This window comes from Amblyraja radiata, chromosome 18 (assembly GCF_010909765.2).
Source record: "Amblyraja radiata isolate CabotCenter1 chromosome 18, sAmbRad1.1.pri, whole genome shotgun sequence".
Lineage (NCBI taxonomy): Eukaryota > Metazoa > Chordata > Chondrichthyes > Rajiformes > Rajidae > Amblyraja > Amblyraja radiata.
The window spans coordinates 35560185-35583318 of NC_045973.1; the positions used below are offsets into that span (position 1 = coordinate 35560185).

General features: G+C 42.0%; 1 protein-coding gene across 9 annotated transcripts in view; it reads right to left on the minus strand.

The window, feature by feature from the left end:
• Positions 1-23134, minus strand: part of setd5 (SET domain containing 5) — a 145722-nt gene that overhangs the window by 95208 nt on the left and 27380 nt on the right. The gene's annotated exons all lie outside the window — the stretch shown is intronic.

Consider the following 23134-nt stretch of genomic DNA (forward strand, 5'->3'; position numbering starts at 1 on the left):
GATTAGTCAAAAAACATTATGTAGAAAGTTTCCGTTTTGCAAATATAGGTGACCTCTTATCATTAAACAGCTGTGAGCCAAAATACTATTTATTTTATAGTGTTAGGTGTCACTCCATCAGATCTAAAATGAGTTCTATTTTTAATTTCTCTTCTTGCCATAAACTGGTAAGCAGCAGGTTTCTTTTTCAACTTTGTGGATGCACAGATGCATTCATTATCCAACTTCTGCTCAATTACCCAGAAAATTTAATTATCCACAGCTTTTCTCCAAATAAGTTCAGAAAAATGACTCCTCACGTTGCTATTGGGATTGAAATAACTCACTGGATACAGCACCAAGCTGAAATCGAAGACAACGAGGAACTAAGGAATGAGGAAAGTACCGTATTTCCCGGCAATGAAGACGCTATTTTTAACCCAAAAATAAGGCACAAACATTTACCAAGAACGATGTTGCTGTACTGAGGGATAGCCAAGTCCATCCCTCATTGCTGGCAGCTGAGAGTTCCTTTTACAGCGTGTGGGGGTCTGGCCCGGGTCAGCATGGGCAGGAGCGTTGAGAAGGAGGGGGTCGGGGATCATGCCAGCAATTCACTCACTCACCACTGCCGCGGCGCTCCAGGCACAGAGCCACCGCATTGTGGCCGGGGAGGGAAGTAGCTCGGGTGGCTGCGAGCGGCCGCCGGGACCGGACAGAGGAACCGGCCGCCACCTCAGTGCCTTCTGCCGGCTCGTTCACCTCTGGCAGTGCTCTCTATCTGAACACCTTTCTCCTGCCGCTCGCCGGCCTCGCCCATGTCAGCCGCTTCCCGCAAATACTTAAATTCCGACTGCTGCCAGGAGCAGGACAGGGCCTCACTTGCTGCGCTGGGTGACACTGCATGGCATTCACTGCCCGTGTCATTCAAGAGCAAAGATCATAGAGCGGAGCGGGTCAGCGGCCGATGGATAACAGGATAGCGGGCGGTGGAGCTTACTCCTGTGTCAGCGCGAGTAACCTCAATTGGTCCCTTGAACTAGTACTGTCATTAAGATCACAACTGATTCAACTTGTCCCGGTGTGCTCCCGTTTTTCCCCACCATCTCTCCACCCGCCGTCAAACCCCCCCCCCCTTAAACACATTTAAAGCATAAACTAAAAACAGAAAATAGGCCATTTAGTTCTGCAAGCCTGTAAGAAAATGGCTTATCTGTGACCTGACTTCATTTGCACATTATTTCCCACATTTTATAATCCTGTCATATACCAATTTCAAAATTTAAAAAAATTGACCTCTTTTAAAGTATTCCAAATTTCTTCCACCTTCTGCATGAACAAGTGTTTTCTACCTTCATTCCTGAAAGATTGAACTTTTAGGCGATTTCACCTTATCTGGAATATGTAAATACTGTAGTGAAATCAAATTTGCCATCTACCCTCTCACTTCCCCTTGGCCTGATGAAAACTTCAGAATAAATCATCCCCAGATCTAAATTCGAGGCCACGCAATCTTCATTTGTGTAATCTTTCCTTGCACTTTAACTTTTGGAATTCAGATAGTGCAGTTGAATCCATTATGTACCTCCTCTAAAATTAACATGGCGTGGTGAGCAGAACAAGCCCACAAGTAACTGAAATATGATCATGATTCTGTAATGTTTTTCTCTCATTTGTCGTTAATTGGGATGTGTCTCTTCCAAGTTTCAAATGAACACTGACAATGCCTGATCCTCAAGTAATCTTTTTTGTGTGGATTCAAATTGTAACACAGGTTTAAAACAAAACAATTCAAGAATGCATATCCGATCAAACAGAAGTAGGACTGATTGGAATGTGCTTTCAAAGGATCAACTCACAATCCTTTTTATTGGAAGCATCTAAACCAAAAGATTGGTCACCAAAAAGTTACAAGCATTAATGAACACATATTCTATGAACACGTTTTTATTTACCAATGCATTAAGTACTGTCAAGTGGCAAAATATAGATTCACATCCATAATTCTTAATAAAACTATTCCTTGATTTCAGGAAACTCATCTAAATGATCCAGACTGTATTACTTTCACATGCTGCAGGTAGCTTATTATAGATACATGAACGGAAGCTCACTAGTTTTTCATTCAGAAAATTCATATATAGTTGTTTTAAAAACAAGAAACACAATACATTTGAATATCTACAGCCAGTAAAAGCAGAATCAAAAAATTATAATTTACCATGGTGAAAAAAATCATTATCACGGTGGTTCTTCTTAAAATAGCCATTTCTAAATAACATTAAATTTCTGAAAAGTCTTGATATTGTCTCTTTCATTACACTATTCACCTAAACCTGCTATGTCAAACAAGTCTACGACAAACTCCAGATTTTGTGTCTCCATATATTGTAAAATGGCAGAAATTTAATCACGAATTGCCGATGTATCTATGCCCATTTAAATGTTTCCACTCCCATTTACCTACTTCAACCTACGTCCAATTACTCACAAAGAGCAAAACGTCAAGATCATCATCAAACCAGATTACAATGGTGGAGCTGTTGTGGTTTAGCAAACTCACCACTATCTTGTAGAGGCTAAATGTCCGTTCACAGACACAGACCACCCTCTGGACTAGTGAATATCTGGCCACCATCTCCCAGGCAGTCATTAGCCCATTTACTCCAAGAGATCCACAGGCAGGATTGCAACAGCACACATATTGTTTCAGCATGCTTGAGCCCTACCAAACTTACTTCTATAAACCATAGTTTGAAGATGAGAGGGGGCAAGTTTAAAGAAGACTAGACCAAGTGCAGACCCGTTGGGTCTGTTCCCCCAACGTGCGGTTGTGGGGGGGGGAGGCGGCATGCAGCGTCACACACACTAACTATCCCCCCCCCCCCCCGCACTCACGCTAATTACCCCCCTTGATATTATATTAATATTATTAATTTGCTCCTTTTACCCCATAACCACCCTATCTACTGACGCATAGCCCCCAACTTGCAGTCACATCTAGAGAGGGGGGGTGGGGGTAGAGAGTGAGGGCAGAGAGAGAAGGGGCAGAGACAGAGAGAGAGAGAGACAGAAACACAGAGAGAGGGGCAAGAGGGAGAGGGGGGTGGAGAGGAGGAGAAGAGGAAGGGTGGGTGAGGGGGGAAAGGTGTGGGAGGAGAGAGAGAGGGTGAAAGTGAGGGGGAGAGAGAGGGGGTGCTGAGAGGGTGGGGAGCAGGGAGGGGGAGGGAGGAGGGAGGTGGAGGGAAGAGGGTAGGGGGTGTGGAGGGGAGATAGGGGGTGGAGGGAGAGGGGTGGAGAGGAGGGGGAGAGAGAGAGGGGGGGAGGAGAGGGTGGGAGGAGAGAGGGGGGCGGAGAGAGGGGGAGGAGAGAGGGGGGAGGAGAGAGGGGGGAGGAGAGAGGGGGGAGGGAGAGAGGGGGGAGGAGAGAGGGGGGACGGAGAGAGGGGGAGGGAGGAGGGGAGGAAGAGGGGGAGGAGAAGGGGCGGAGGAGAAGAGGGGGGGAGGAGAGAGTGGGGGGAGAGAGGGGGGAGGTGAGAGGGGGGAGGAGAGAGGGGGGAGGAGAGGGGGGGGAGAGAGGGGGAGGAGGAGGTGGAGAGATGCAGGAGAGAGGGGGAGGAGAGAGGGGGGAGGAGAGGAGGGGGGGAGGTGAGATTGGAGGGGAAGCGGGCTTAGGGGGTTTGGAGGGGTGGGGATTTAGGGGAGGTGGGAGGAGGGAGGAGGGAGGAGGGGAAGAGACGAGAGAGAGGGGGAGTAGAGGGGGGGTGAGAGGGGGAGGAGAGGAGGAGAGGGGGAGGAGAGGGGGAGGAGAGGAGGGGGGAGAGAAAGGGGGGAGAGAAAGGGGGGAGAGAAAGGGGGGAGAGAGGGTGTGTTGAGAGGGTGTGCTGCGAGGGGGGTGAGGTGAGGGGAGGGGGAGAGGTGGGGAGCAGGGAGGGTGGAGGGAAGGGGGTGGGGGTGTGTGGAGGGGAGGGGGGTTTAGGGGAGGGACGGTGGGGGAGGGGATGGAGGAGAGGAGGGGGGGGAAAAAGAGGGGAGAGAGGGGGGGGGGGGGGAGGGGGGGGGGGAGGGGGAGGAGGAGAGGGGGGGGGAGGAGAGGGGGGAGAGGAGAGGGGGGGGGGGGATGGGGAGAGAGGAGGGGAGAGAGAAAGAGAAAGGGAAAGAGACAGGAGGGGGGGGGGGGGGGGAGAGAGGTGGGGAGAGAGAGGAACCCAAACCCCCCAAACAACCATTTGCTTTTTTATTTCAAACTAACCATATTTTATTTTCAAACCACATTAAGGGTACTTACTCACAGGTGTGAAGAAATTTGTTCAGTGTCATTCAGAGCTCAGAGTGCCCTCCATGTTGCAGAGTGATTGAGGCACACCACTTGCAGAGACTGATTGAGGCACACCACTTCCTGGTTTTATAGTCCCTCCCCCCTGCTGCCAGCAGGGGCAGCAGAGAGAATGGGGAATTTTATAAAATCATTAATATCTCTGTCATTTTTCATCGACTTGAAAAATCCTCGGCACACATGCGGCGGAGGGGGGCTCTGAGCGAGGTGGCTAAAAATGACGGCCGTAGGTGGCGGCGTTCTCTCGGAAATCGCAGCACAGATCGCCAAACCGGTCAAGAACAGACTTTTAGTAATATAGATAGATATGCAGGACATCTTTTATTTAAACATGGAGAGTGGTGAGTGCCTGGAACTCACTGCCAGGAATGGTGGTGAAGGCTGATATGACAGGGACATTTAGAAGGCTTTTAGATAGAACATAGTTTTGCAGGGAATAGAGGAACATGGATCATGTGCCGGCAGAAATTAGTTTAACTTGGCATCGTACTCAGCATGGATAATATGTTCCTGTGCAGTACTTATCTATGTTATACCTTCTTCCTATGTTAACTTCATCCTACTACCCCCCCTTCCCATCCTAGTCCATTTCCTTCCCACAGGAATCTCTAACACCTCTGATAATCTTCACCATTTTAAGCAGTTTGCACATCAGGATGCCCCTTCTTGCTTGAATAGAGGCCCAACCCATTCCATCATCAACACACGTATTAGTCTGGCTGAACTAATTCTCATATTGATCAACTTCTCCAACTCCATTCACTTTCTCCAAATGAAATGTGTAACTCGGATGGGTCCATGCTTAACCTAACTCTTTGTGATATGTTGAATAGTCCTGGTGTTAGTCCTCACTCTATTATTTTTCTAGCTGCACTCATACAGAACTTGAAAATGTTGTTATTTTTGCTACTAACTTCCACCCTGGAGGAGGAGCCATCTTGGCGGAACGGCTGCTAACCAGCAGCCGTCCGTTAAACTCGCTTTTTAAAAAGTTTTTTAGTTAGTCCTGTCTCGTCCGTTTGGAGAAATTGACTTTTTAATGTGGGGGGTAGGGGGCAATTTTATTTCTAGGTCCCTACCTGGTCGGTGAGGCAGCTTTTTTTCCGGGCTGCCCGTCGACCCGTCCTCGCGGCCTACCAGCGGGCTTGGAGCGCCGTTTCCTGGCGGGGACCGCCCAGCACCTCGGCCTCGGTGGCGGCACAGCGCTGGAGCGCTATCGTGGAGCGGAGTGGGCGATGCCCTGCCTGGGTCGCCACGCTGGAGCGACGCGCTGGAGCTCCGGTGAGCTGGACCGCCGAGAGCAACACCTCTGGGCTGCGGGTCTGCGGAGCGGGCGGCGCCGATTTCAACATCGGGAGCCTGGGAGCTCCAAACCAGCGTGGCCTTGTCGGCTCCGGAAGCCGCGGTCTACAGCTTGGAAGCGGCCGTTCCAGGTGGCCCAGCCGCTGAGAGGACTCTCCCGACGCAAGACCACCCGGTGAGAACGGCCAGGAACATCGGGCCTCCGTAGAGGCAACTGCGGTGGCAGGCCTGACTTGGGGTGAACTTGGGGTTGGGGACTGGACATTGTGCCTTCCCCCACAGTGGTAACCATTGTGGGGGGATGATTTTCTGTCTCTACATAATCCTGTTAATCTTTGTCCAAGATGGCTGCCGTGAAGGGAGAGTGGACGCTGGCGCGCTTTGGCTGCCGCTGCTCTCTCTTCACATTGTGTTTTTGATTTTCTGTTTTTGGACTGAATTCTGTTTTTAGTTTGTATCTCTGTGATGTCTTTATTATTTATTTTACTCTGATTATATGTTTATATTCCTGTTAATCTATGTAAGGTGTCCTTGAGATGTCTGAAAGGCGCCCAACAAATAAAATGTATTATAATTATTATTACCCTGCTATTATTTTCACAAAGTCCATCAGACTCCCCTTTCTTTCTGGATTTCTGTCTCCATTTGTGAGGATAGTTTAACATCAGTTAAAAGATCTGACTCTCACACCTATCTTGAAGATACTTCCTCCGACTTTGCTTTACATAAGGAACCCATTCCTTCTTCCAGTTCCTCCATTGCATCATATCTGGTTCAATTACAAATATTAAGATGTCTTTCTTTATCTTTAACTGTGGCAAAGTTGAAAGAGTCCTTGATTACATCTCATTTATTTCCTATGCCTTTGCTCTCTTCTACATCTACAGAGACTACATCTCTTCTATGCCAGAGGAAGGATAAGTTTCACAGGTGGTGAATCTGTGGAATTCTTTGCCACAGAAGGCTGTAAAGGTAAAGTCAGTGGATATTTTTAAAGGCAGAGATAGATAGATTATTGATTATGTGTCAGAGGTTATGGGGAGAAGGTAAGAGAATGGGGTTAGGAAGGAGTTAGATCAGCCATGATTGAATGGCAGAGTAGACTTGATGGGCCGAATGGTCTAATTTTACTCCTATCACGTATGACAACATTTTTCTTACTTTCCAGATTCTGATGAGCTAATTAGACCTGAAACATTCATTCTTGGTTCTCTTTCCTTAGAAGTTGCCCGGCATTCTGAGTGTTTCCAGAATTGTCTTTTATCTCAGATTTCTAACATCTGTGGCATTGTATAGTTTCAGAAATTTATTACAGATAATTTAAGACATATACACAAAGCAGCATTTTTTGAACAAATATAGCCAAGAACCTATGCCACGTGGCACTTTAGGGAGACCTGGTATCTGGATATCAATACCCTGCACCCACAAGATGTAAATTAAATATATGCAAGGATATTACAAACACGTTCTTAAATGCCCCCTTTATTCATCCTTCTGTTCAGCTGATGAGGATATCATAGATTTTCCTTCTAAATCATAACGTGTTAATAAAAAGCTTTCAAGAGCACCACACAGGCTAGATTTTGCATATAATCAGTCCTTAAAATTACCCTCTTATGCACTGACAACACAAAGCGCTCTAGAATGGACTTCAGATCGTACTGGTCGCAAGATGATCAATTTTTCAAAAATAGTTGAGAGGAATTCTGTCGTCAACTTCGGTTGACATCAGGAAGATCCTAACTTAAATTCTAGATAAGTGCAGCATTTTAAAGGTACAGAAGCTTAAGAGTCTGCATCTTAGTATTAAATGCATCAAGTGAGGTCAAGAGACATAAAAAACTAGACTGACATCTCAATATAGTGAAGAAGTGGTACATTGTCAAAGCTGCTGTATTGGTTCAACATCTCACCCGTTCTCAGAAGGACATGAAGGATCTTACTGCACTATTATAAGAGCAAGTTAACCTTGATATTCTGATTGATAATCATTTTTCAATCAACATCACCAGAGCATTCTGTCTTTAACATTTGTAATGCTATTTGTAGGTGTTTACCAAGTACAAAACAGCTACTGGATTTTGTACAATGCACAAATGTTATGAGTCACTTTGGTATGTCCTAATCTTATTATTTTTATTCACACCCCTGAGCTACAGAGCAAACTACTGAATGCCCTAAGTTTTTCCACTGGGGAAACTGTAATAGGAAAAACGCAGTTCAAAAGAAGGGAAATTATAAAGAATTGAAGGTGTAATTTGATCTTCTACTGCATATCAGGTGGAAAATAATCTTTTTTTTTTTACACACATTAATTTGATTCACTATTTCATTTGTTTAACTCCTCAAAATATTATGTCTAAATTTAATTTAAACGGTAAATTAAAATCGCACTAAAGAATCAAGGCTGCAACATTATGATTTTTTTTTTAAATTAAGAACTAAGTGACAAAATATGACACAGGAAGTGTAAACCATAACAGGAAATGTCACTAGGTGGAGCATTACTAACTGAACAGATGACAGACAGAAATGTCACGAGTAATAGGCTTCAGTAAAAATCTTTGCTGTCACGCTTCAAGTATGGTTCTGATCGACTTAAAGAGGAGGGTGTAAAAGCAGAGGAATCCCCACAGCTTTTTTCAAAACTGCAAAAGAAAGATGATTTGGAGCCATCGTTCCAGCCTGTTAAAAGCTAGAATCTATATTATAAACATGTGTCACGTGTGAATGAAAATCAAAACTATTGATACTGGAAATCGTAAACATAAACAGAAAATGCTGGATACATTCAGCAGCTCAGGCAGCAAATTTGGGGGAAAACAGAACAATTGGTTCATGTCAAAGACCCTTAATCAGGACATCACCTACTGTTTTCCCACAACTTCACAACGTTTCTCAATACATGCGCATACATTTAGATATTACAGTATGTGCATACGTTGAACCAGCACTAATTTATCCTGAGGCAAATCTCTTTGGCCCACACATACAGACAATTTTTTATCATAAACTTGACAAGCTTTATGCTTATCATATCTCTTTGTGACAATACGACAGCAACTTCATGTTCCGACGACTAATATGGTACTGTGTTTACTGATCTTAAAAACCAAGACCCTGATCAATCAGCATCTAAATGTTGTTCTGCATCACATATGTAGGAATAATGTTTCCAAGCTAACTCCACATGTAATACTCAAAATTTAGAATTGCTGTAGATATGACGAAACAGACAAATAGTCGCCACTCAGCAATTAAACCAATTAATACAAGCAGCAATACATAAGCAAAATGCCACTTTAGCATACAGCTTCTTCAAGCTGAACTGCCCCAAACTGCAATACAGATAAATGAACTGCTGGAATTGAGCTGAATTTCCTTTCAGTCACTTTAAAAGTATTGGCATGGGAAAATATGATCCTGGGCAGTCAGGATGTTAAAAAATGGATAATACCGACTGTGAAAACCCACTAATAGTCCAAGTAGGAAGAAATCCTAAACAAAGATACATTTGAAATGTAAATGTAACAGTACAACGTGAATGCAACCGGAGTAAGTAAAGGGACTATCCAAGCAACTTAATTTTACTATTTGGCGCAATTGCATAAATTAGCAGTAACTTTGTGGATTCAACTATCCTTATAACCTATGATTGTTAATGTGGTATTTTGAACATTTATAACCATGAAAACGCATAATTTTCTTCTTCCACTGCGACAGAAGCATCATTAATTTTCTCCTCTTCTCACAACCTCACCACCAAAACATCAACACAAACAATTTGCATTTAAATATAGTTCCTTTATAATAGTTCAATGGACCACACAGTTTGATAGGAAATTGATCAAATAAAATGTAATACCAAACCACAAAACAAAATACTAGGCCAAAGGTTTGGTCCAAGAAGCATCTTGGAGGGGAAAGGGGGATTGCAAAGATGGAAAAAAGAAGAGATTTGGGGAGAGAATAAGCGAGTTCGGTATTTCAACTGCGCATGCACAGGTCATAGGTCATTCGGGATAAACATTCTCTCCAGCTGAGCTACTGTGTGTGTACGGACCTGTGTATTCATTTCAATGAGATTTATAAATAAATGTATCCGTGAAACATGTCAGCAGTTGGCCACAGCGTACTGCAGGCTGCACAAATCCACAATTGTATCTATTTAAATTATTGACTCAGCACCAGCCTAGATAACACAAGAATGCCTGGAACGAACCTTTCAATTATCAAATCCCTGGCATTAGCCCGAGTCACAGCCATTCAAACTCGATATTAATTTACACGAATTACAAGTTGTGTGGTCAACCAATTTGAGACAGTCCTTACATTCCTATCTAAACAACCTTCCTGGATTGAAGGAAACGAGGAGAATGTGCTCTGTGGGAGGTAAGTTGGAAAGTTCAGATTGGATTCAAACAGGCTGGTTAAACTTTTGAGGTGGGGTGGCTTAACTAAAGATGCTGTCACTTTATTCCTCTGGGGTTGGTTCCAGTTTGTCAAGGCACAATGTTGTGAGCCGGGTCCTTGTGCTAATTATGAGAATTTGCAGCCATTTGAACAGCAGCCAAACTAGAGGCTTCACTCAGGTGTAGGTCACAGCTCCCCAGCTGACAGGATCTGTTCTCGCTCTCTTTGAAGGAGGCGCCGCCCGCCCCAGTGAGTGGGCAAAAGCAGAGACAACCCGTAATACGAGTGGGAGCATTGTCGACAGTTGGGGTGGGGGATCTGGGCGAGCGAGAGAGCTGGTGATGCTGCACAGACGGAACAGTTTAATAACGACGCATGAAAAGCCGCCCTTCGGCCACTCGGCAACCTGGGCTGATCTGATCTGACAGCCCTCTCGCTAGCTCGCTGCGTACCTGATCCTAACGCAGAACCTCCACAAAACTTTTGGGCTTCGGGTAACACCTGCACAAAGAGCCTCTGCTACAAGGGCTGGCGAACTGTGCTGGTCAATGTACACTGGGCTGGGGGAAACGCACCGCAACCAACTTGGAACAGCACAGACCCTCCACTCAATCTATCCAATATTAAAGGGCAGGCATTTCGCAATTAAATGTCTTATATCGGATTGGCGGCTCCTTCACAGGGCCAACCCTGTACTCAGTTTTCCTCGTAGATGAATCTTTGCCTCAACGGTACATTCACACCGCCTGTAGGTAAAGCATCAACCTACATCACACTGATACAGTCGCTGCTTGCCTCAGATTAAATATATTTTTACACATAAATTATGAATAAAGATAAGAAATGTTTGAAACACATAATATTTTCTTATTCCAGTAGCAAATACATTAAGGATTAAATTAAAGTAATAAATTCTTTAACTATTTGAATATCTCATAATTACAGATTAATGAACCGAACAAGAACTGGTACTGTGTAAGTCGTGTGTGAACAGCAGAACAAGAAAGGAAGCTATTGACTTAACAGAATTCTAGATTAATTCCTAGATCTAGTTAACAATTTTAACAATTTATACACAGTTTATACCGCGTTGCGTTCGTTTTTTTAAATCCCGAATGACCTGTGACAAATCCCATGATTCCTTGCATTTATCGAAATACCAAACTCGATTATTCCAAGACCTGAGGTAGAGTAGTGTGGGGTTGAAGGAAGCAGCAGAAATCGATTGGCTGAGACTATGGAAGTATTTGAAAACTTTAAAAAATTGAATTTTAAAACTAAGCAAATATCTTACCTAGATACAATGTAGGTCAACAAACACAGGTGTGATGTGATGCATGTTAGGTTAGAGGCAGCAGAGGTTTAGGGGAGCTCAAGTCTGTGAAAGGTGCAAGGGTGGAAATTTGCCACGGGAACATTTGTATCTACATGTAACAAAAGAATGGATAAATGAGTTCAGCCAGGAGTTCAAAGTTATTTTGAGGTGGATCTAGAAAACATCTCAGAGTTAAATATGACTCAAAGGATGCAAACAGTCTGATGCAGGACAATAAAAAATTGTAATAATTAATTTGTCAAGAACAGTGCATGACAATTGATCAATATCTGTGAATGGCTCAGGATCTTAGTTATTTTTGATGGGATAATACCGAGGTTACACTGCAAGATGCAAACCACTGGTTAGCCGCAAAAATAGGATGGCCAGGTTACAGTTTGCCAAGAAGTACTTAAAAGAGCAACCACAGTTCTGGAAAAAGGTCTTGTGGACAGATGAGATGAAGATTAACATATCAGAATGATGGCGAGAGCAAAGTGTGGAGGAGAGAAGGAACTGCCCAAGATCCAAAGCATACCACTTCATCTGTGAAACCCAGTGGTGGGGGTGTTATGGCCTGGGCATGTATGGCTGCTGAAGGTACTGGCTCACTTATCTTCATTGATGATACAACTGCTGATGGTAGTAGCATGATGAATTCTGAAGTGTATACACACATCCTATCTGCTCAAGTTCAAACAAATGCCTCAAAACTCATTGGCCGGCGGTTCAATCTACAGCAAGACTATGATCCCAAACATACTGCTAAAGCAACAAAGGAGTTTTTTAAAGCTAAAAAAAGGTAAATTCTTGAGTGGCCAAGTCAATCACCCGATCTGAACCCAATTGAGCATGCATTTTATATGTTGAAGTGAAAACTGAAGGGGACTAGCCCCCAAAACAAGCATAAGCTAAAGATGGCTGCAATACAGGCCTGGCAGAGCATCACCAGAGTAGACACCCAGCAACCGGTGATGTCTATGAATCACAGATTTCAAGCAGTCATTACATGCAAAGGATATGCAACAAAATACTAAACATGACTACTTTCAATGCTGTGTCCCAAACATTATGGTGCCCTGAAATGGGGGACTATGTATAAACACTGTTGTAATTTCTACATGGTGAAACCAAAATGTATCAAAATGGCCTTTATTAAAATCTGACAATGTGCACTTTAACCACATGTGATTTTTTTCCTATTACAAATCTCAAATTGTGGAGTACAGAGGCAAATAAATAAATGATGGGTCTTTGTCCTAAACATTATGGAGGGCACTGTAGTTTACAAGGTTTTTTAGGTATAAGAAGTGCAGTGAATATGCAGAGGGGTTTGTAAGGTGTCACAAAATCAAGGTGGCCAGAGTTTTACTATTGGTAATGTGTAAACAAATGGCGTAGAGATGAGAAAATGTTCATAAGTGTGCTGAATGGGAAAAGCACTTATCCTGTGGGAGGTCGTGAGTTGGGATAGGCCAAGACCATAAACAAATCTAGGAATCAGGAATTTAAATTTGATGAATTTGAGTAAACAGGATTTAAATGTGCAGCATGATGCAATTGGCTGAATTCTGGACACCATGAAGATGCAAATGGAGTACTGGACTTTATTCCAAGGGGGATAAAATATAAAAGTAAATAAGTCTCCTTCCAACTTTCCAGATTATTGTTTAACATTACCCGTACAATGTGCTACTTTGCTCATTTATTAAGGAGCAAAACACAAGCAACAGATGTAGTTCAATGATGGTTCGCTGCGTTGATTCCAGGGATGAAGAGCTGTCTAATAAGAAAATAACTGAGCATGTTGCCTGTACTCATTGGAGTTTAGAAGAAAGAGATGTGTAATGGCATTTGATAGCATGGATGCTTGGAGGTTGTTTCCCCTTACTGGGTACTAACATTTAACAAATAAAAACAGAACTTAAAATCAAGAGTCTCATGTCTTTCAAATTCACCACCCTAGAGAGCTATGAAACCTAGTCAGAAGATAGACACACAGTGCTGGACGAAGGGTTCCAACCCGAAACGTCACCCGGAGAGATGCTGCCTGACCAGCTGAGTTGCTCCAGCAACTTTGTGTCTATCTTCGGTATCAATCTGCATCTGCAGTTCCTTTCCACACATGTGAACCTAGCTAGTCATTAAATATATTCAGTGTTGAGATGGACAGACTTGTGGATTATAGATGAGAAAAGGGTGAAAGTATATAGGCATTAAAGTGAACCTGAGGCCAAGTTCAGATCAACTATTCTCTTCATGACCAATGGCAAGACTTGAGGTTTGCATTGCCTGGTCTTGTTCTGATTCTGCTTCTGACACACAGAGCAGGGAGATAAAATAGAACAGTCAATCAGAAAAGCTCATGTATTATGATGTCTGGTTACCTGATTCGCCTTTTGCTTGTTTACATTAACTATATTGTGTGCAAAACATATTGTGATGACACTTATGTTTTGTGTTGCAGCTATTCTCTCATGGTACTGAGCAATAAAATACTAATTCAAATTCTTCAGAATATATTGGCATCTTAGTCCTGACCATGATATCTTTCTTTTAAAGGGGAAATTTACCCTTTGGAAGTAGCCTCACTGCTGCTAGCTTAAATAAGATAAAGTGGAATATATTTTGGGAACCATGTCTAATTAATAAGATTTGAGTACATGAGTCTTCAAAAGAATTGCAAAGACTGCACAGCTCGTCTTTATGAATATCAAAATAGTGTATGACTTTGTGTTCTGTATGTGTATAGCTAATAAATCATACATTTACCAATTACTCAATAAGTTGGCGGTTTTAACCTTAGGTAAGCATTGGACCTTTTGTAGAACTACAATTCTCTGCTACAGCTGCAGCTATTTCTTGGCTGGCGTAATCAAAATGGCTGGAGTAAAAGTTTAAAAGATGAGAAAGGAATCAAAAGTTTGACCTAAAAAAATAGCTGTACACTGAATAAAATGCAGAAGAACTTTGAAAGTACAGACTTCCAGCTTCAAAATGATCACTTTTTAAAACCAAGTGTATCCAAACCGCACCTCGTGAAAATGCTTCTTATTTTCTCCTGGCCCATAACTATTTGCTGCTCTATCTCCATGTGATAGTTCCTCATCGCAGAATGAAAAATAACCAACTTGACGCCATTTAGATAGTAATCCGCCTTCCTGTTTTTGCTACCAAAGTGGATAGCCTCACATTTATCCACATTAAACTGCATCTGCCATGCATCTGCCCACTCCCCCAACCTGTCCAAGTCACCCTGCATTCTCATAGCATCCTCCTCACAGTTCACACTGCCACTCAGCTTTGTGTCATCTGCAAATTTGCTAATGTTATTTTGAATCCATTCATCCAAATCATTGATATATATTGTAAATAGCTGCGGTTCCAGCACCGAGCCTTGCGGTACCCCACTAGTAACTGCCTGCCATTCTGAAAGGAACCCGTTAATCCCTACTCCTTGTTTCCTGTCTGCCAACCACTTCTCTATCCATGTCAGTAATCTACCCCCAATACCATGTGCCCTAATTTTGCCCACTAGTCTCCTATATGGGACCTTATCAAATGCTTTCTGAAAGTCCAGGTACACTACATCCACTGGCTCTCCCTTGTCCATTTTCCTAGTTACATCTTCAAAAAATTCCAGAAGATTAGTCAAGCATGATTTCTCCTTCGTAAATCCATGCTGACTCGGACCGATCCTGTTACTGCTATCCAAATGTTCGGCTATCTCATCTTTTATAATTGACTCCAGCATCTTCCCCACCATGGATGTCAGGCTAACTGGTCTATAAATCCCTGCTTTCTCTCTCTCCTGCCTTTCTTAAAAAGTGGGATGACATTAGCTACCCTCCAATCCACAGGAACTGATCCTGAGTATATAGAACATTGGAAAATTATCACCAATGCATCCACAATTTCTAGAGCCACTTCCTTAAGTATGCTGGGAATCAGACCATCAGGCCCTGGAGATTTATCAGCCTTCAGTCCCATCAGTCTATCCAACACCATTTCCTGCCTAATGTGGATTTCCTTCAGTTCCTCCGTCACCCCAGATCCTCTGACCACTACTATATCAGGAAGATTGTTTGTGTCCTCCTTAGTGAAGACAGATCCAAAGTACCTGTTCAAGTACAGTTGAGCAAGCCAATTAAATTAAGACACTAAATGAATTAACTTGCTTCTGGCAGGGATACAATCACTGTGGATCTGCTACAGTTCCATTGCTTATTTGGATCAGTTTTCTATCAACATAGATAGTCAGGGAACATCCTTAACTTTCACACCAAGTTTGTGCAAATCTCACTAAGTACAATTTATTTTTTCATGACACCGAGTTCGGGAACATTCTGTACCTTTAGATACATATCTCACTCTGAAAGTTCAGAGGTTGCCAAATTCCCAGCCAAGGGATGATCATGTTTGGAGAGGTGCACAGTCATCAATCTTGCATAGATACAAGTAATCTCCCTTAATCTAAGTTGGTTTACGATACCTATTAGGTTAAATTATTAGAAACAATCTTCATTTTGCATAGCAAGTCCCGATAATGTCAGACAGATCGGTCCCTAATCAACAACTGGACTAGGTATATTAACATTCTCCTGCAGTCAAAATTGTTGAGAAATTTGATCATGCCATTGTCAAACAAACTGGGCATTGGGATTTATTCATTTTTTAGAACCGGTGGGACCTGATGTTTCTGCAATGTTGTGTCTCAGTTCTTGCTTGCCAGTTATCCATCAGGCCAACCTGTCAGAACTTGCTGAATGTCAGTTGGCAGCTTATCAGGGAAGAAGCATTCATTTGTATAGTGTGGGTCACTCCAAAGACACTTAATTTACTAATCAGACATTTTACAATTAAGTATGCATTTGAGACTTTTTCGTAAGCAGTGGGTTAACTTACAATTTATGAATTAATCACTGTGATCAAAGAACTGGCATAAACTATAAAAGACAATCTCTGCAACATTAGCTGAGTTCCAATATCAAAAGGTATCCTCTCCTGAACCCTAACATGGCAGGAATATACAGGATTGTAGTATATCCAACCTTGGATATACAGGTTTGTAGTCCGTTGCCCAGTCCCAAACTAATGCTTTCTAGTAGTCTGAAGACTCAGAATTTCCACACCAACATTTAGGTCAGCTGTCCATCTCCAGGGTGTTAGAAGGCTTTGCAGAGATCAGATTTTGATATTCCAGCCACCATACTGTTCATAACATCATGCCAGGGATTTAGTAGCAGATTTAACTGTAGAGACAAAAATATCCAGCACAGAATATGGCCCTTCAGCCCAACCTGTCCATGCCAACCAAGATGCCTACCTGAGCTTTTCCAATTTGGCCGCATTAGGCAAATATCCCTCCAAACATTTCCTCTCCATGTATCTATCCAAATGTCTTTTAAACATTACCATTGTACCCGGATCTTCCACTCCTCCAGAAGCTTGTCCGCATACCAACCATCCTCTGTGTGAAAATGCAGCCCCTTCAAATCTTAATCTTTTTACATTAAAACTAGGCCTTCTCGATTTAGACTCCCCCACCCTGGGAAAAAGATTCACCGTATCTATGCCCCATGATTTTATATGCTCAACAATGGCAGACATCAGCCACTAATGCTGTAGGGAAAAAGTCCCAGCCTATCCAGTATCTCTTTACAACTCAAACACTCCAGTCCCAGTAACATCCTTGTGAATGTTTTTTGCACCCTCTCCAGTTTAGTGACTGCATCCCGACAGCTAGGTAACTAAATCTGCAAACACTGACAACATCTGATACAGTACAGTCTCACCAATGTGTTGTAGTTACCATATGACATCACAACTCTTACACTCAGTACTGTACTGATGAAAGCATCCGTTCTTCACCACCCTGTAAGCCTATGCTGCTATTTTCAGAGACCTATGCACTTGTACTCTGAGGTCTCTCTGTTCTATACAACTCTCCAGGGCCTTGCAATTTACTGTGCAAGTCATGCCCTGGCTTAACCTGTCAAAGTGTAAGACTTTACACTTTTGTGAGTTAAATTCCATGTGTCAATCTTTGTCCCACTTTTCCAGTTCTAGATCCTGTTGTAATCTTGAATAACCTTCCTCATAGTCCGCTATACCACCAATGTTGGTGTCAAATGCAAACCTACCAACAAATACATTCTCAAACAAATAGTTAATGTAAATGATGACAAATAATAATCAATTGCTGCGGCACACTATTGGTCACAACCCTTCAATTTGACAAATAACCATTTACCAGTGCCCGCTGACTCCTACAACCAAGCCAATTCTGTGTTCAAATGGCTAGCCCACCCTGGACCCCACGTGATCTCACCGCCTATACCAGCCTACCGTGCAGGACATTGTCAAAGGCCTTGCTAAAGTCCACGTTGACAACATTACACTCTGTTTTCATCAATCCTTTTGGATCTTCTTCAAAAAAAATTCAAATTCATGAGACACAAAGCTTTGATGGCTATCCCTAATCATTCTACGCCTTTCCAAATGTTGGTAGATTCTGTCTCTCAGAATCCCTTCCAGAAACTTTCCTACCATTGATGTCTGGTTCATTGGCCTATAGTTCCCTGGTTTATCTTTGCAGCCCTTCTTAAATAAAGGTACAACATTAGCTACCCTTCAGCCTTCTGATATCTCACCCGAGGCTAACCATGATACACATTTCTCTGTCAAGACCCCAGCAATTTCTTCCCTAGCTTGCCACAATGCCCTAGGATATAGACGCTCAGTTCACAAGGATTTATCCACCTTGATCCACCGCCAACATCTCCTCTTTTGTAATATGGATATGTTTCAAGACAAATCTTCCTTGAATTTCTGAGCTTCCATGACCTTCCCCATGGTAAATATATAGAACATAAAACAGTACAGTACACCAACAGGCCCTTTGGCCCACAATGTTTGTGCAGAAAATAATGCCAAGTTAATCAATGTTGTAGCACCTATTCCACCACCTCATCTGGCAGTTAATTCCAAATACCCAACACCCTCTGTGTGAAAAAACTCCATCAAATCTCCTTTACATCTTTCCCTCTCAGCTATGGGCTTTAGTTTGAGACTCCCTTGCGCAAAGAGACTGACTATGTCTTATCTATGCCCCCCTCATATTTTGATAAACATCTATAAGATCGCCCCTTCAGCCTCCAGTATTGATCCCTGTGGAAGACGACCAGTTACAGATCTTCAACCTGAAAATTAATTTTCAACTACCACTCAATGCTTCCTACCACCAAGCCACTTTTGTATCCAATTCTCTATCTCACCCTGGAACACATGTATTCTAACCTTCTGGACCAGCCTCCCTTGTAGGACTTTGTCAAATATCTTATTAAAGTCTGCATAACGAACGTCCACCACCCCAACCTCGTCAAACCTCGTGGCTTAATTTAAAACATTTTGAGAGACCCGATTGCCAAAGAACAAAGCCAGGCTGGGTGTTGTTAATTCCTGTGATGAATTAACTCTTTAACGACTAAAGCAACACACTGGCTAAATAAGCTAAACCAGATAAATAAGGTAGCAATGAAGTTCACTATTTTTATTGTTGAAATAAGCTGCAACAAAGTAATTTGTTTGAATGTTGGGAAACACATGATCAAATCATTTAAACATTACCTTGATCAGAACTATGTGTATGAAGGAACTGCAGATGCTGGTTTAAACCGAAGATGGACACATAAAGCTGGAGTAACTCAGCGGCACAAGGAGTGGGTGAATGTCATTTCTTTCCTCCAGAGATGCTGCCTGTCCCTCTGAGCTTTTTCTGTCTATCTTGATCAGAACTGTTCAAATCCCAGATGGGAATTTGCTATAAAGTTGACCATATAAACTTTAATCAACGTACAGATCATAACGTATCAATTATAACAATTCCCTCATAGAAGATTTACCAATTATTTACCAAATTCTTCAAACCAAACGTTTTTAATTATATTATCTCATCTGAAAGAATGATAAAATTGTGCCATTTAAAGAAGCAATTTTTATGTCTAAAACAAAGAAATCAAATTGTTAAAACGTAAGAGTGGTAAGAGTGAAAGTGTACTGAATGTCAGCGAGTTCCTACTTCTGAAATTAAGAAACTTGGTTCAGCTGTCCTTTCTGAAACCAAAAACAATCACACCTAAGTCAGTCAGAAATCAATCCCTAAACTTAACTTTTGTTCATCGAATCAAGGTTAAAAATCTGTTCAGATCTTTGGGCTAATCTGAAATATGTTGTTTATCTATTAAGTAGAATACACCCAAAGTATGTTCGACATCATTCCAATATGTAGGCCACTTATGATGCCTTCTTCAGTAATAGCATCTGAAAGTCTTCTCATTAACAACCATTCCTCCAAATCTCTCGAGTTACCAAGTAATTCAAAAACATTATTGTCCAATGAACTGCTAATGACTTGATTTTGCACGTGCTGTGTCAAAACTCAGAAAACCTGCATGATCCAAACTACATTACAATATTGGTACAGAAGTACCTCAGTAATTGTAATGCAAAAAATCAACAATTCGCTAAGTTGTTCCCACAAATCGTAATGAGATAACAAAACATTATAGGACTTTTTTTTCAAGTCACATTTGAGTAAATGTAGCCATTCCTCACTAATGCACCAGAGCATCAGCCTAGATGCTGTCAACTTTCCCTCATGGACCTTTAAGAACCAGAGTCAATATAAACTAGCATTCCTCAATTGACTGCATCTATTCCACTAGCATCTGCTCCTGTTAATGGTCCATGGCATTCAGAAACACAAGCACTAATTATCTTGTGTTGATTATTACTCAACATTTAAAAACAAATACAAGATTAACACCTAGTAAATACAATAGTGTATCAAATTATGAGAGGAATAGATCAGGTAGATGCGCAGAATCTCTTGCCCAGAGTAGGGGAATCGAGGACCAGAGGTTCAAGGTGAAGGGAAAAAGATTTAATAGGAATCTGAGGGGTAATACCAAGGGTGGTGGGTGTATGGTACAAGCTGCCAGAGGAGGTAGTTGAGGATGGGACTATTCTAACGTTTAAGAAACAGTTAGACAGGTACATGGACAGGACAAGTTTGGAGGGATATGGATCAAGCGCAGGCAGGTGTAACTAGTGTAGCTGGGACATGTTGGCCGGTGTGGACAAGTTGGGCCGAAGGGGCGGTTTCTACACTGAATCACTCTAATACTCTCTATGACTCTAATAAAAGTCAAATTATATCATTTTAAAATCCTTCCATGATCTTACTTGGGAAAAAAAATTCTCTTTTCAGTCACCATGGCAATCAAGGCTGTTTTAGTGGTCCTCTGTTAAAAGCGAGAGGAGCCAAAAGAATGTTCAGAATCAGGAATTAATTCTGTATTTCTTTCCACAGATGCTGCCTGATCTGGTGATTGTTTCCAGTACCTTGTGTTTACTTAAGAATCATATGCTTTGACAACTTGAATTCCGACGACACTCTTAATACTTTTCCCCTTTCACTTTCTGACCCATACATCTCTTCCAATCACATCTTTTGCTGTTCTTTCATGGCAGATCAATAAGTCATCAGCTAAGGCAACAACATGATTATAATGAATTTCAATCTTAACTCTTCAAGCTCTTATTCTACACTGACTTAGTCTATGAGTTTTCCTATGTACAGATGATCCACATAGCTTCAAAAATCAATCTGCATTTAACTTGATCCAGCATAAATGAAAACGAATAAAAACTGAAGATGATGGAAAACTATAAAACAAAAAAGCATTCTCACTTTGCAATAGGACCTTGTTTCTTAGTTTTTATTCATTTTATTTCCAAAGGCATCACATTTATCCATCAACTGGACGACCTCTAGAACCTATCCCCATGGTGACTATAGCCTCACCTTTCCAGAGATATTCCATTTGTCCTATCCATCCCCCTTTATTTGTTAATATTAACCTCCATTCTCTTCTTACCAATTTTGACAGAGTCTTTGCCCTGAAATATTACTCTGGTTCTCTTTACACAGATGCTGTCTAAACTGATGAGTTTTCCCAGTATTTTCTGTTCTTAATGTAATTCACTTCACAGGATATTAATATTATAAGGATATTAGGGCAGCACAGTGGCACAATGGTAGAGTTGATGCCTTACAACGCTTGCAGCGCCGGAGACCCGAGTTCGATCCCGACTAAGGGTGCTGTCTGTGCGGAGTATGTACGTTCTCCCCATAGCCGCATGTGTTTTCTCCGGGATCTTCGGTTTCCTCCCACGCACCAAAGACGGCTTTGTATAAGTGTAAACTGTCCCAGTGTGTGCAGAAGAGTGTTAATGTACGGGTATTGCTGGTTGGTGCGGACTTGGTGGGCCAAAGGGCTTGTTTCCTTCTTTCCTGTATCTCTATCTAAAATAAACTAAACTGAGTTTGGAAAAAGCAAAGGCTATGTGCCCAGAAAACATTCCCAATACTGTACTGAAGATATGCACTCCAAAACAAGCTGCACCTCCCGCAAAGCTATTTCTGTCAAGTTACATTATTGGCAATTACCCAACAATGTGGAAAATTGTAAGAAATATCCTACCAAGTAAAATGCAAGACAAATCCAATCCAATCAATTACCACCCAATTAGTCTACTATTATCAGAAAAGTAATAGGTGTCATAAATGTTGCAATCAGACGACATTCATTCACCTTAAACTGATTACACTGTCTAGTTTAGGATTTGCAGGATTACCTAGTTATAGACTGCATCACAGCCATGATTCAAACATGGACCAATAATTGAATTCCAGAGGGAGTTGAGAATGACATGTCAACCATCAATATAATCACCTGACCATGCAACATTAAGGAGCCCTGATAAAACTAATATCAATGGTCACCAAAGATAAAGTACTAAAAGGGTTGGAGCCACAACTTTCACAAATGTTAAGATGGTTGGGGTTGTCAGAAGTCAATCATAAGCTCATATGTTATAGGAACAGAATTAGGACATTCGGTCCATCAAGTCTACTTCACCATTCAATCATGGCTGATCTCTCAACCCCATTCTACTGTCTTCTCCCCATAACACCTGACACAATTACTAATCAAGATTCTGTCAATCTGCACCTTAAAAATATCCATTGACTTGGCCTCCACAGCCGACAGTGGCAATGAATTCCAGATTCACCATCCTCTGAGAAAAAAAATGTCTCCTCATAGCCTTTTCGAAAGGTACATCCTTTTATTCTTAGGCTCTGGTCTCTGGGCCAAAACTCTCCCACTAGTGGAAACATCCTCTCCACATCCACTCTATCCAGGCCTTTCACTATTCAGTAAGTTTCAATGAGGTACCCTTCATCCTTCTAAACTCCAGTGGGTACAGGCCCAGTGTCGTCAAACACTCATCATATGATAACCCAATCATTCCTGGGATCATTCTTGTAAACCTCCTCATAAACTATCTCCAATGTCAGTACATACTTCCCTAGAGATGGGGCCCCAAACTGCTCACAATACTCCAAATGCAGTCTGACTAGTGCCTTATAAAGCCTCAGCCTTACATCCTGTTCTTTATATTCTATTCCTCCCGAAATAAATAATTGCATTTGCCTTCCTTACTACAAAGTCAACTTGCAAATTAACTTTTGGGGAATCCTACAGCAGCACTCCAAAGTCCTTTTGCACCTCCGATTTCTGAACTCTCTCCTCTCATTTTGAAAATGGTCTATGCCTTAATTCTTACTACCAAAATGCATAACTCCACATTCATCCAGGAGATTACTTCGGAAGCAAGTTATGGTACCTATTTTCTGCTGCTTCCTTCCATCATACAAAT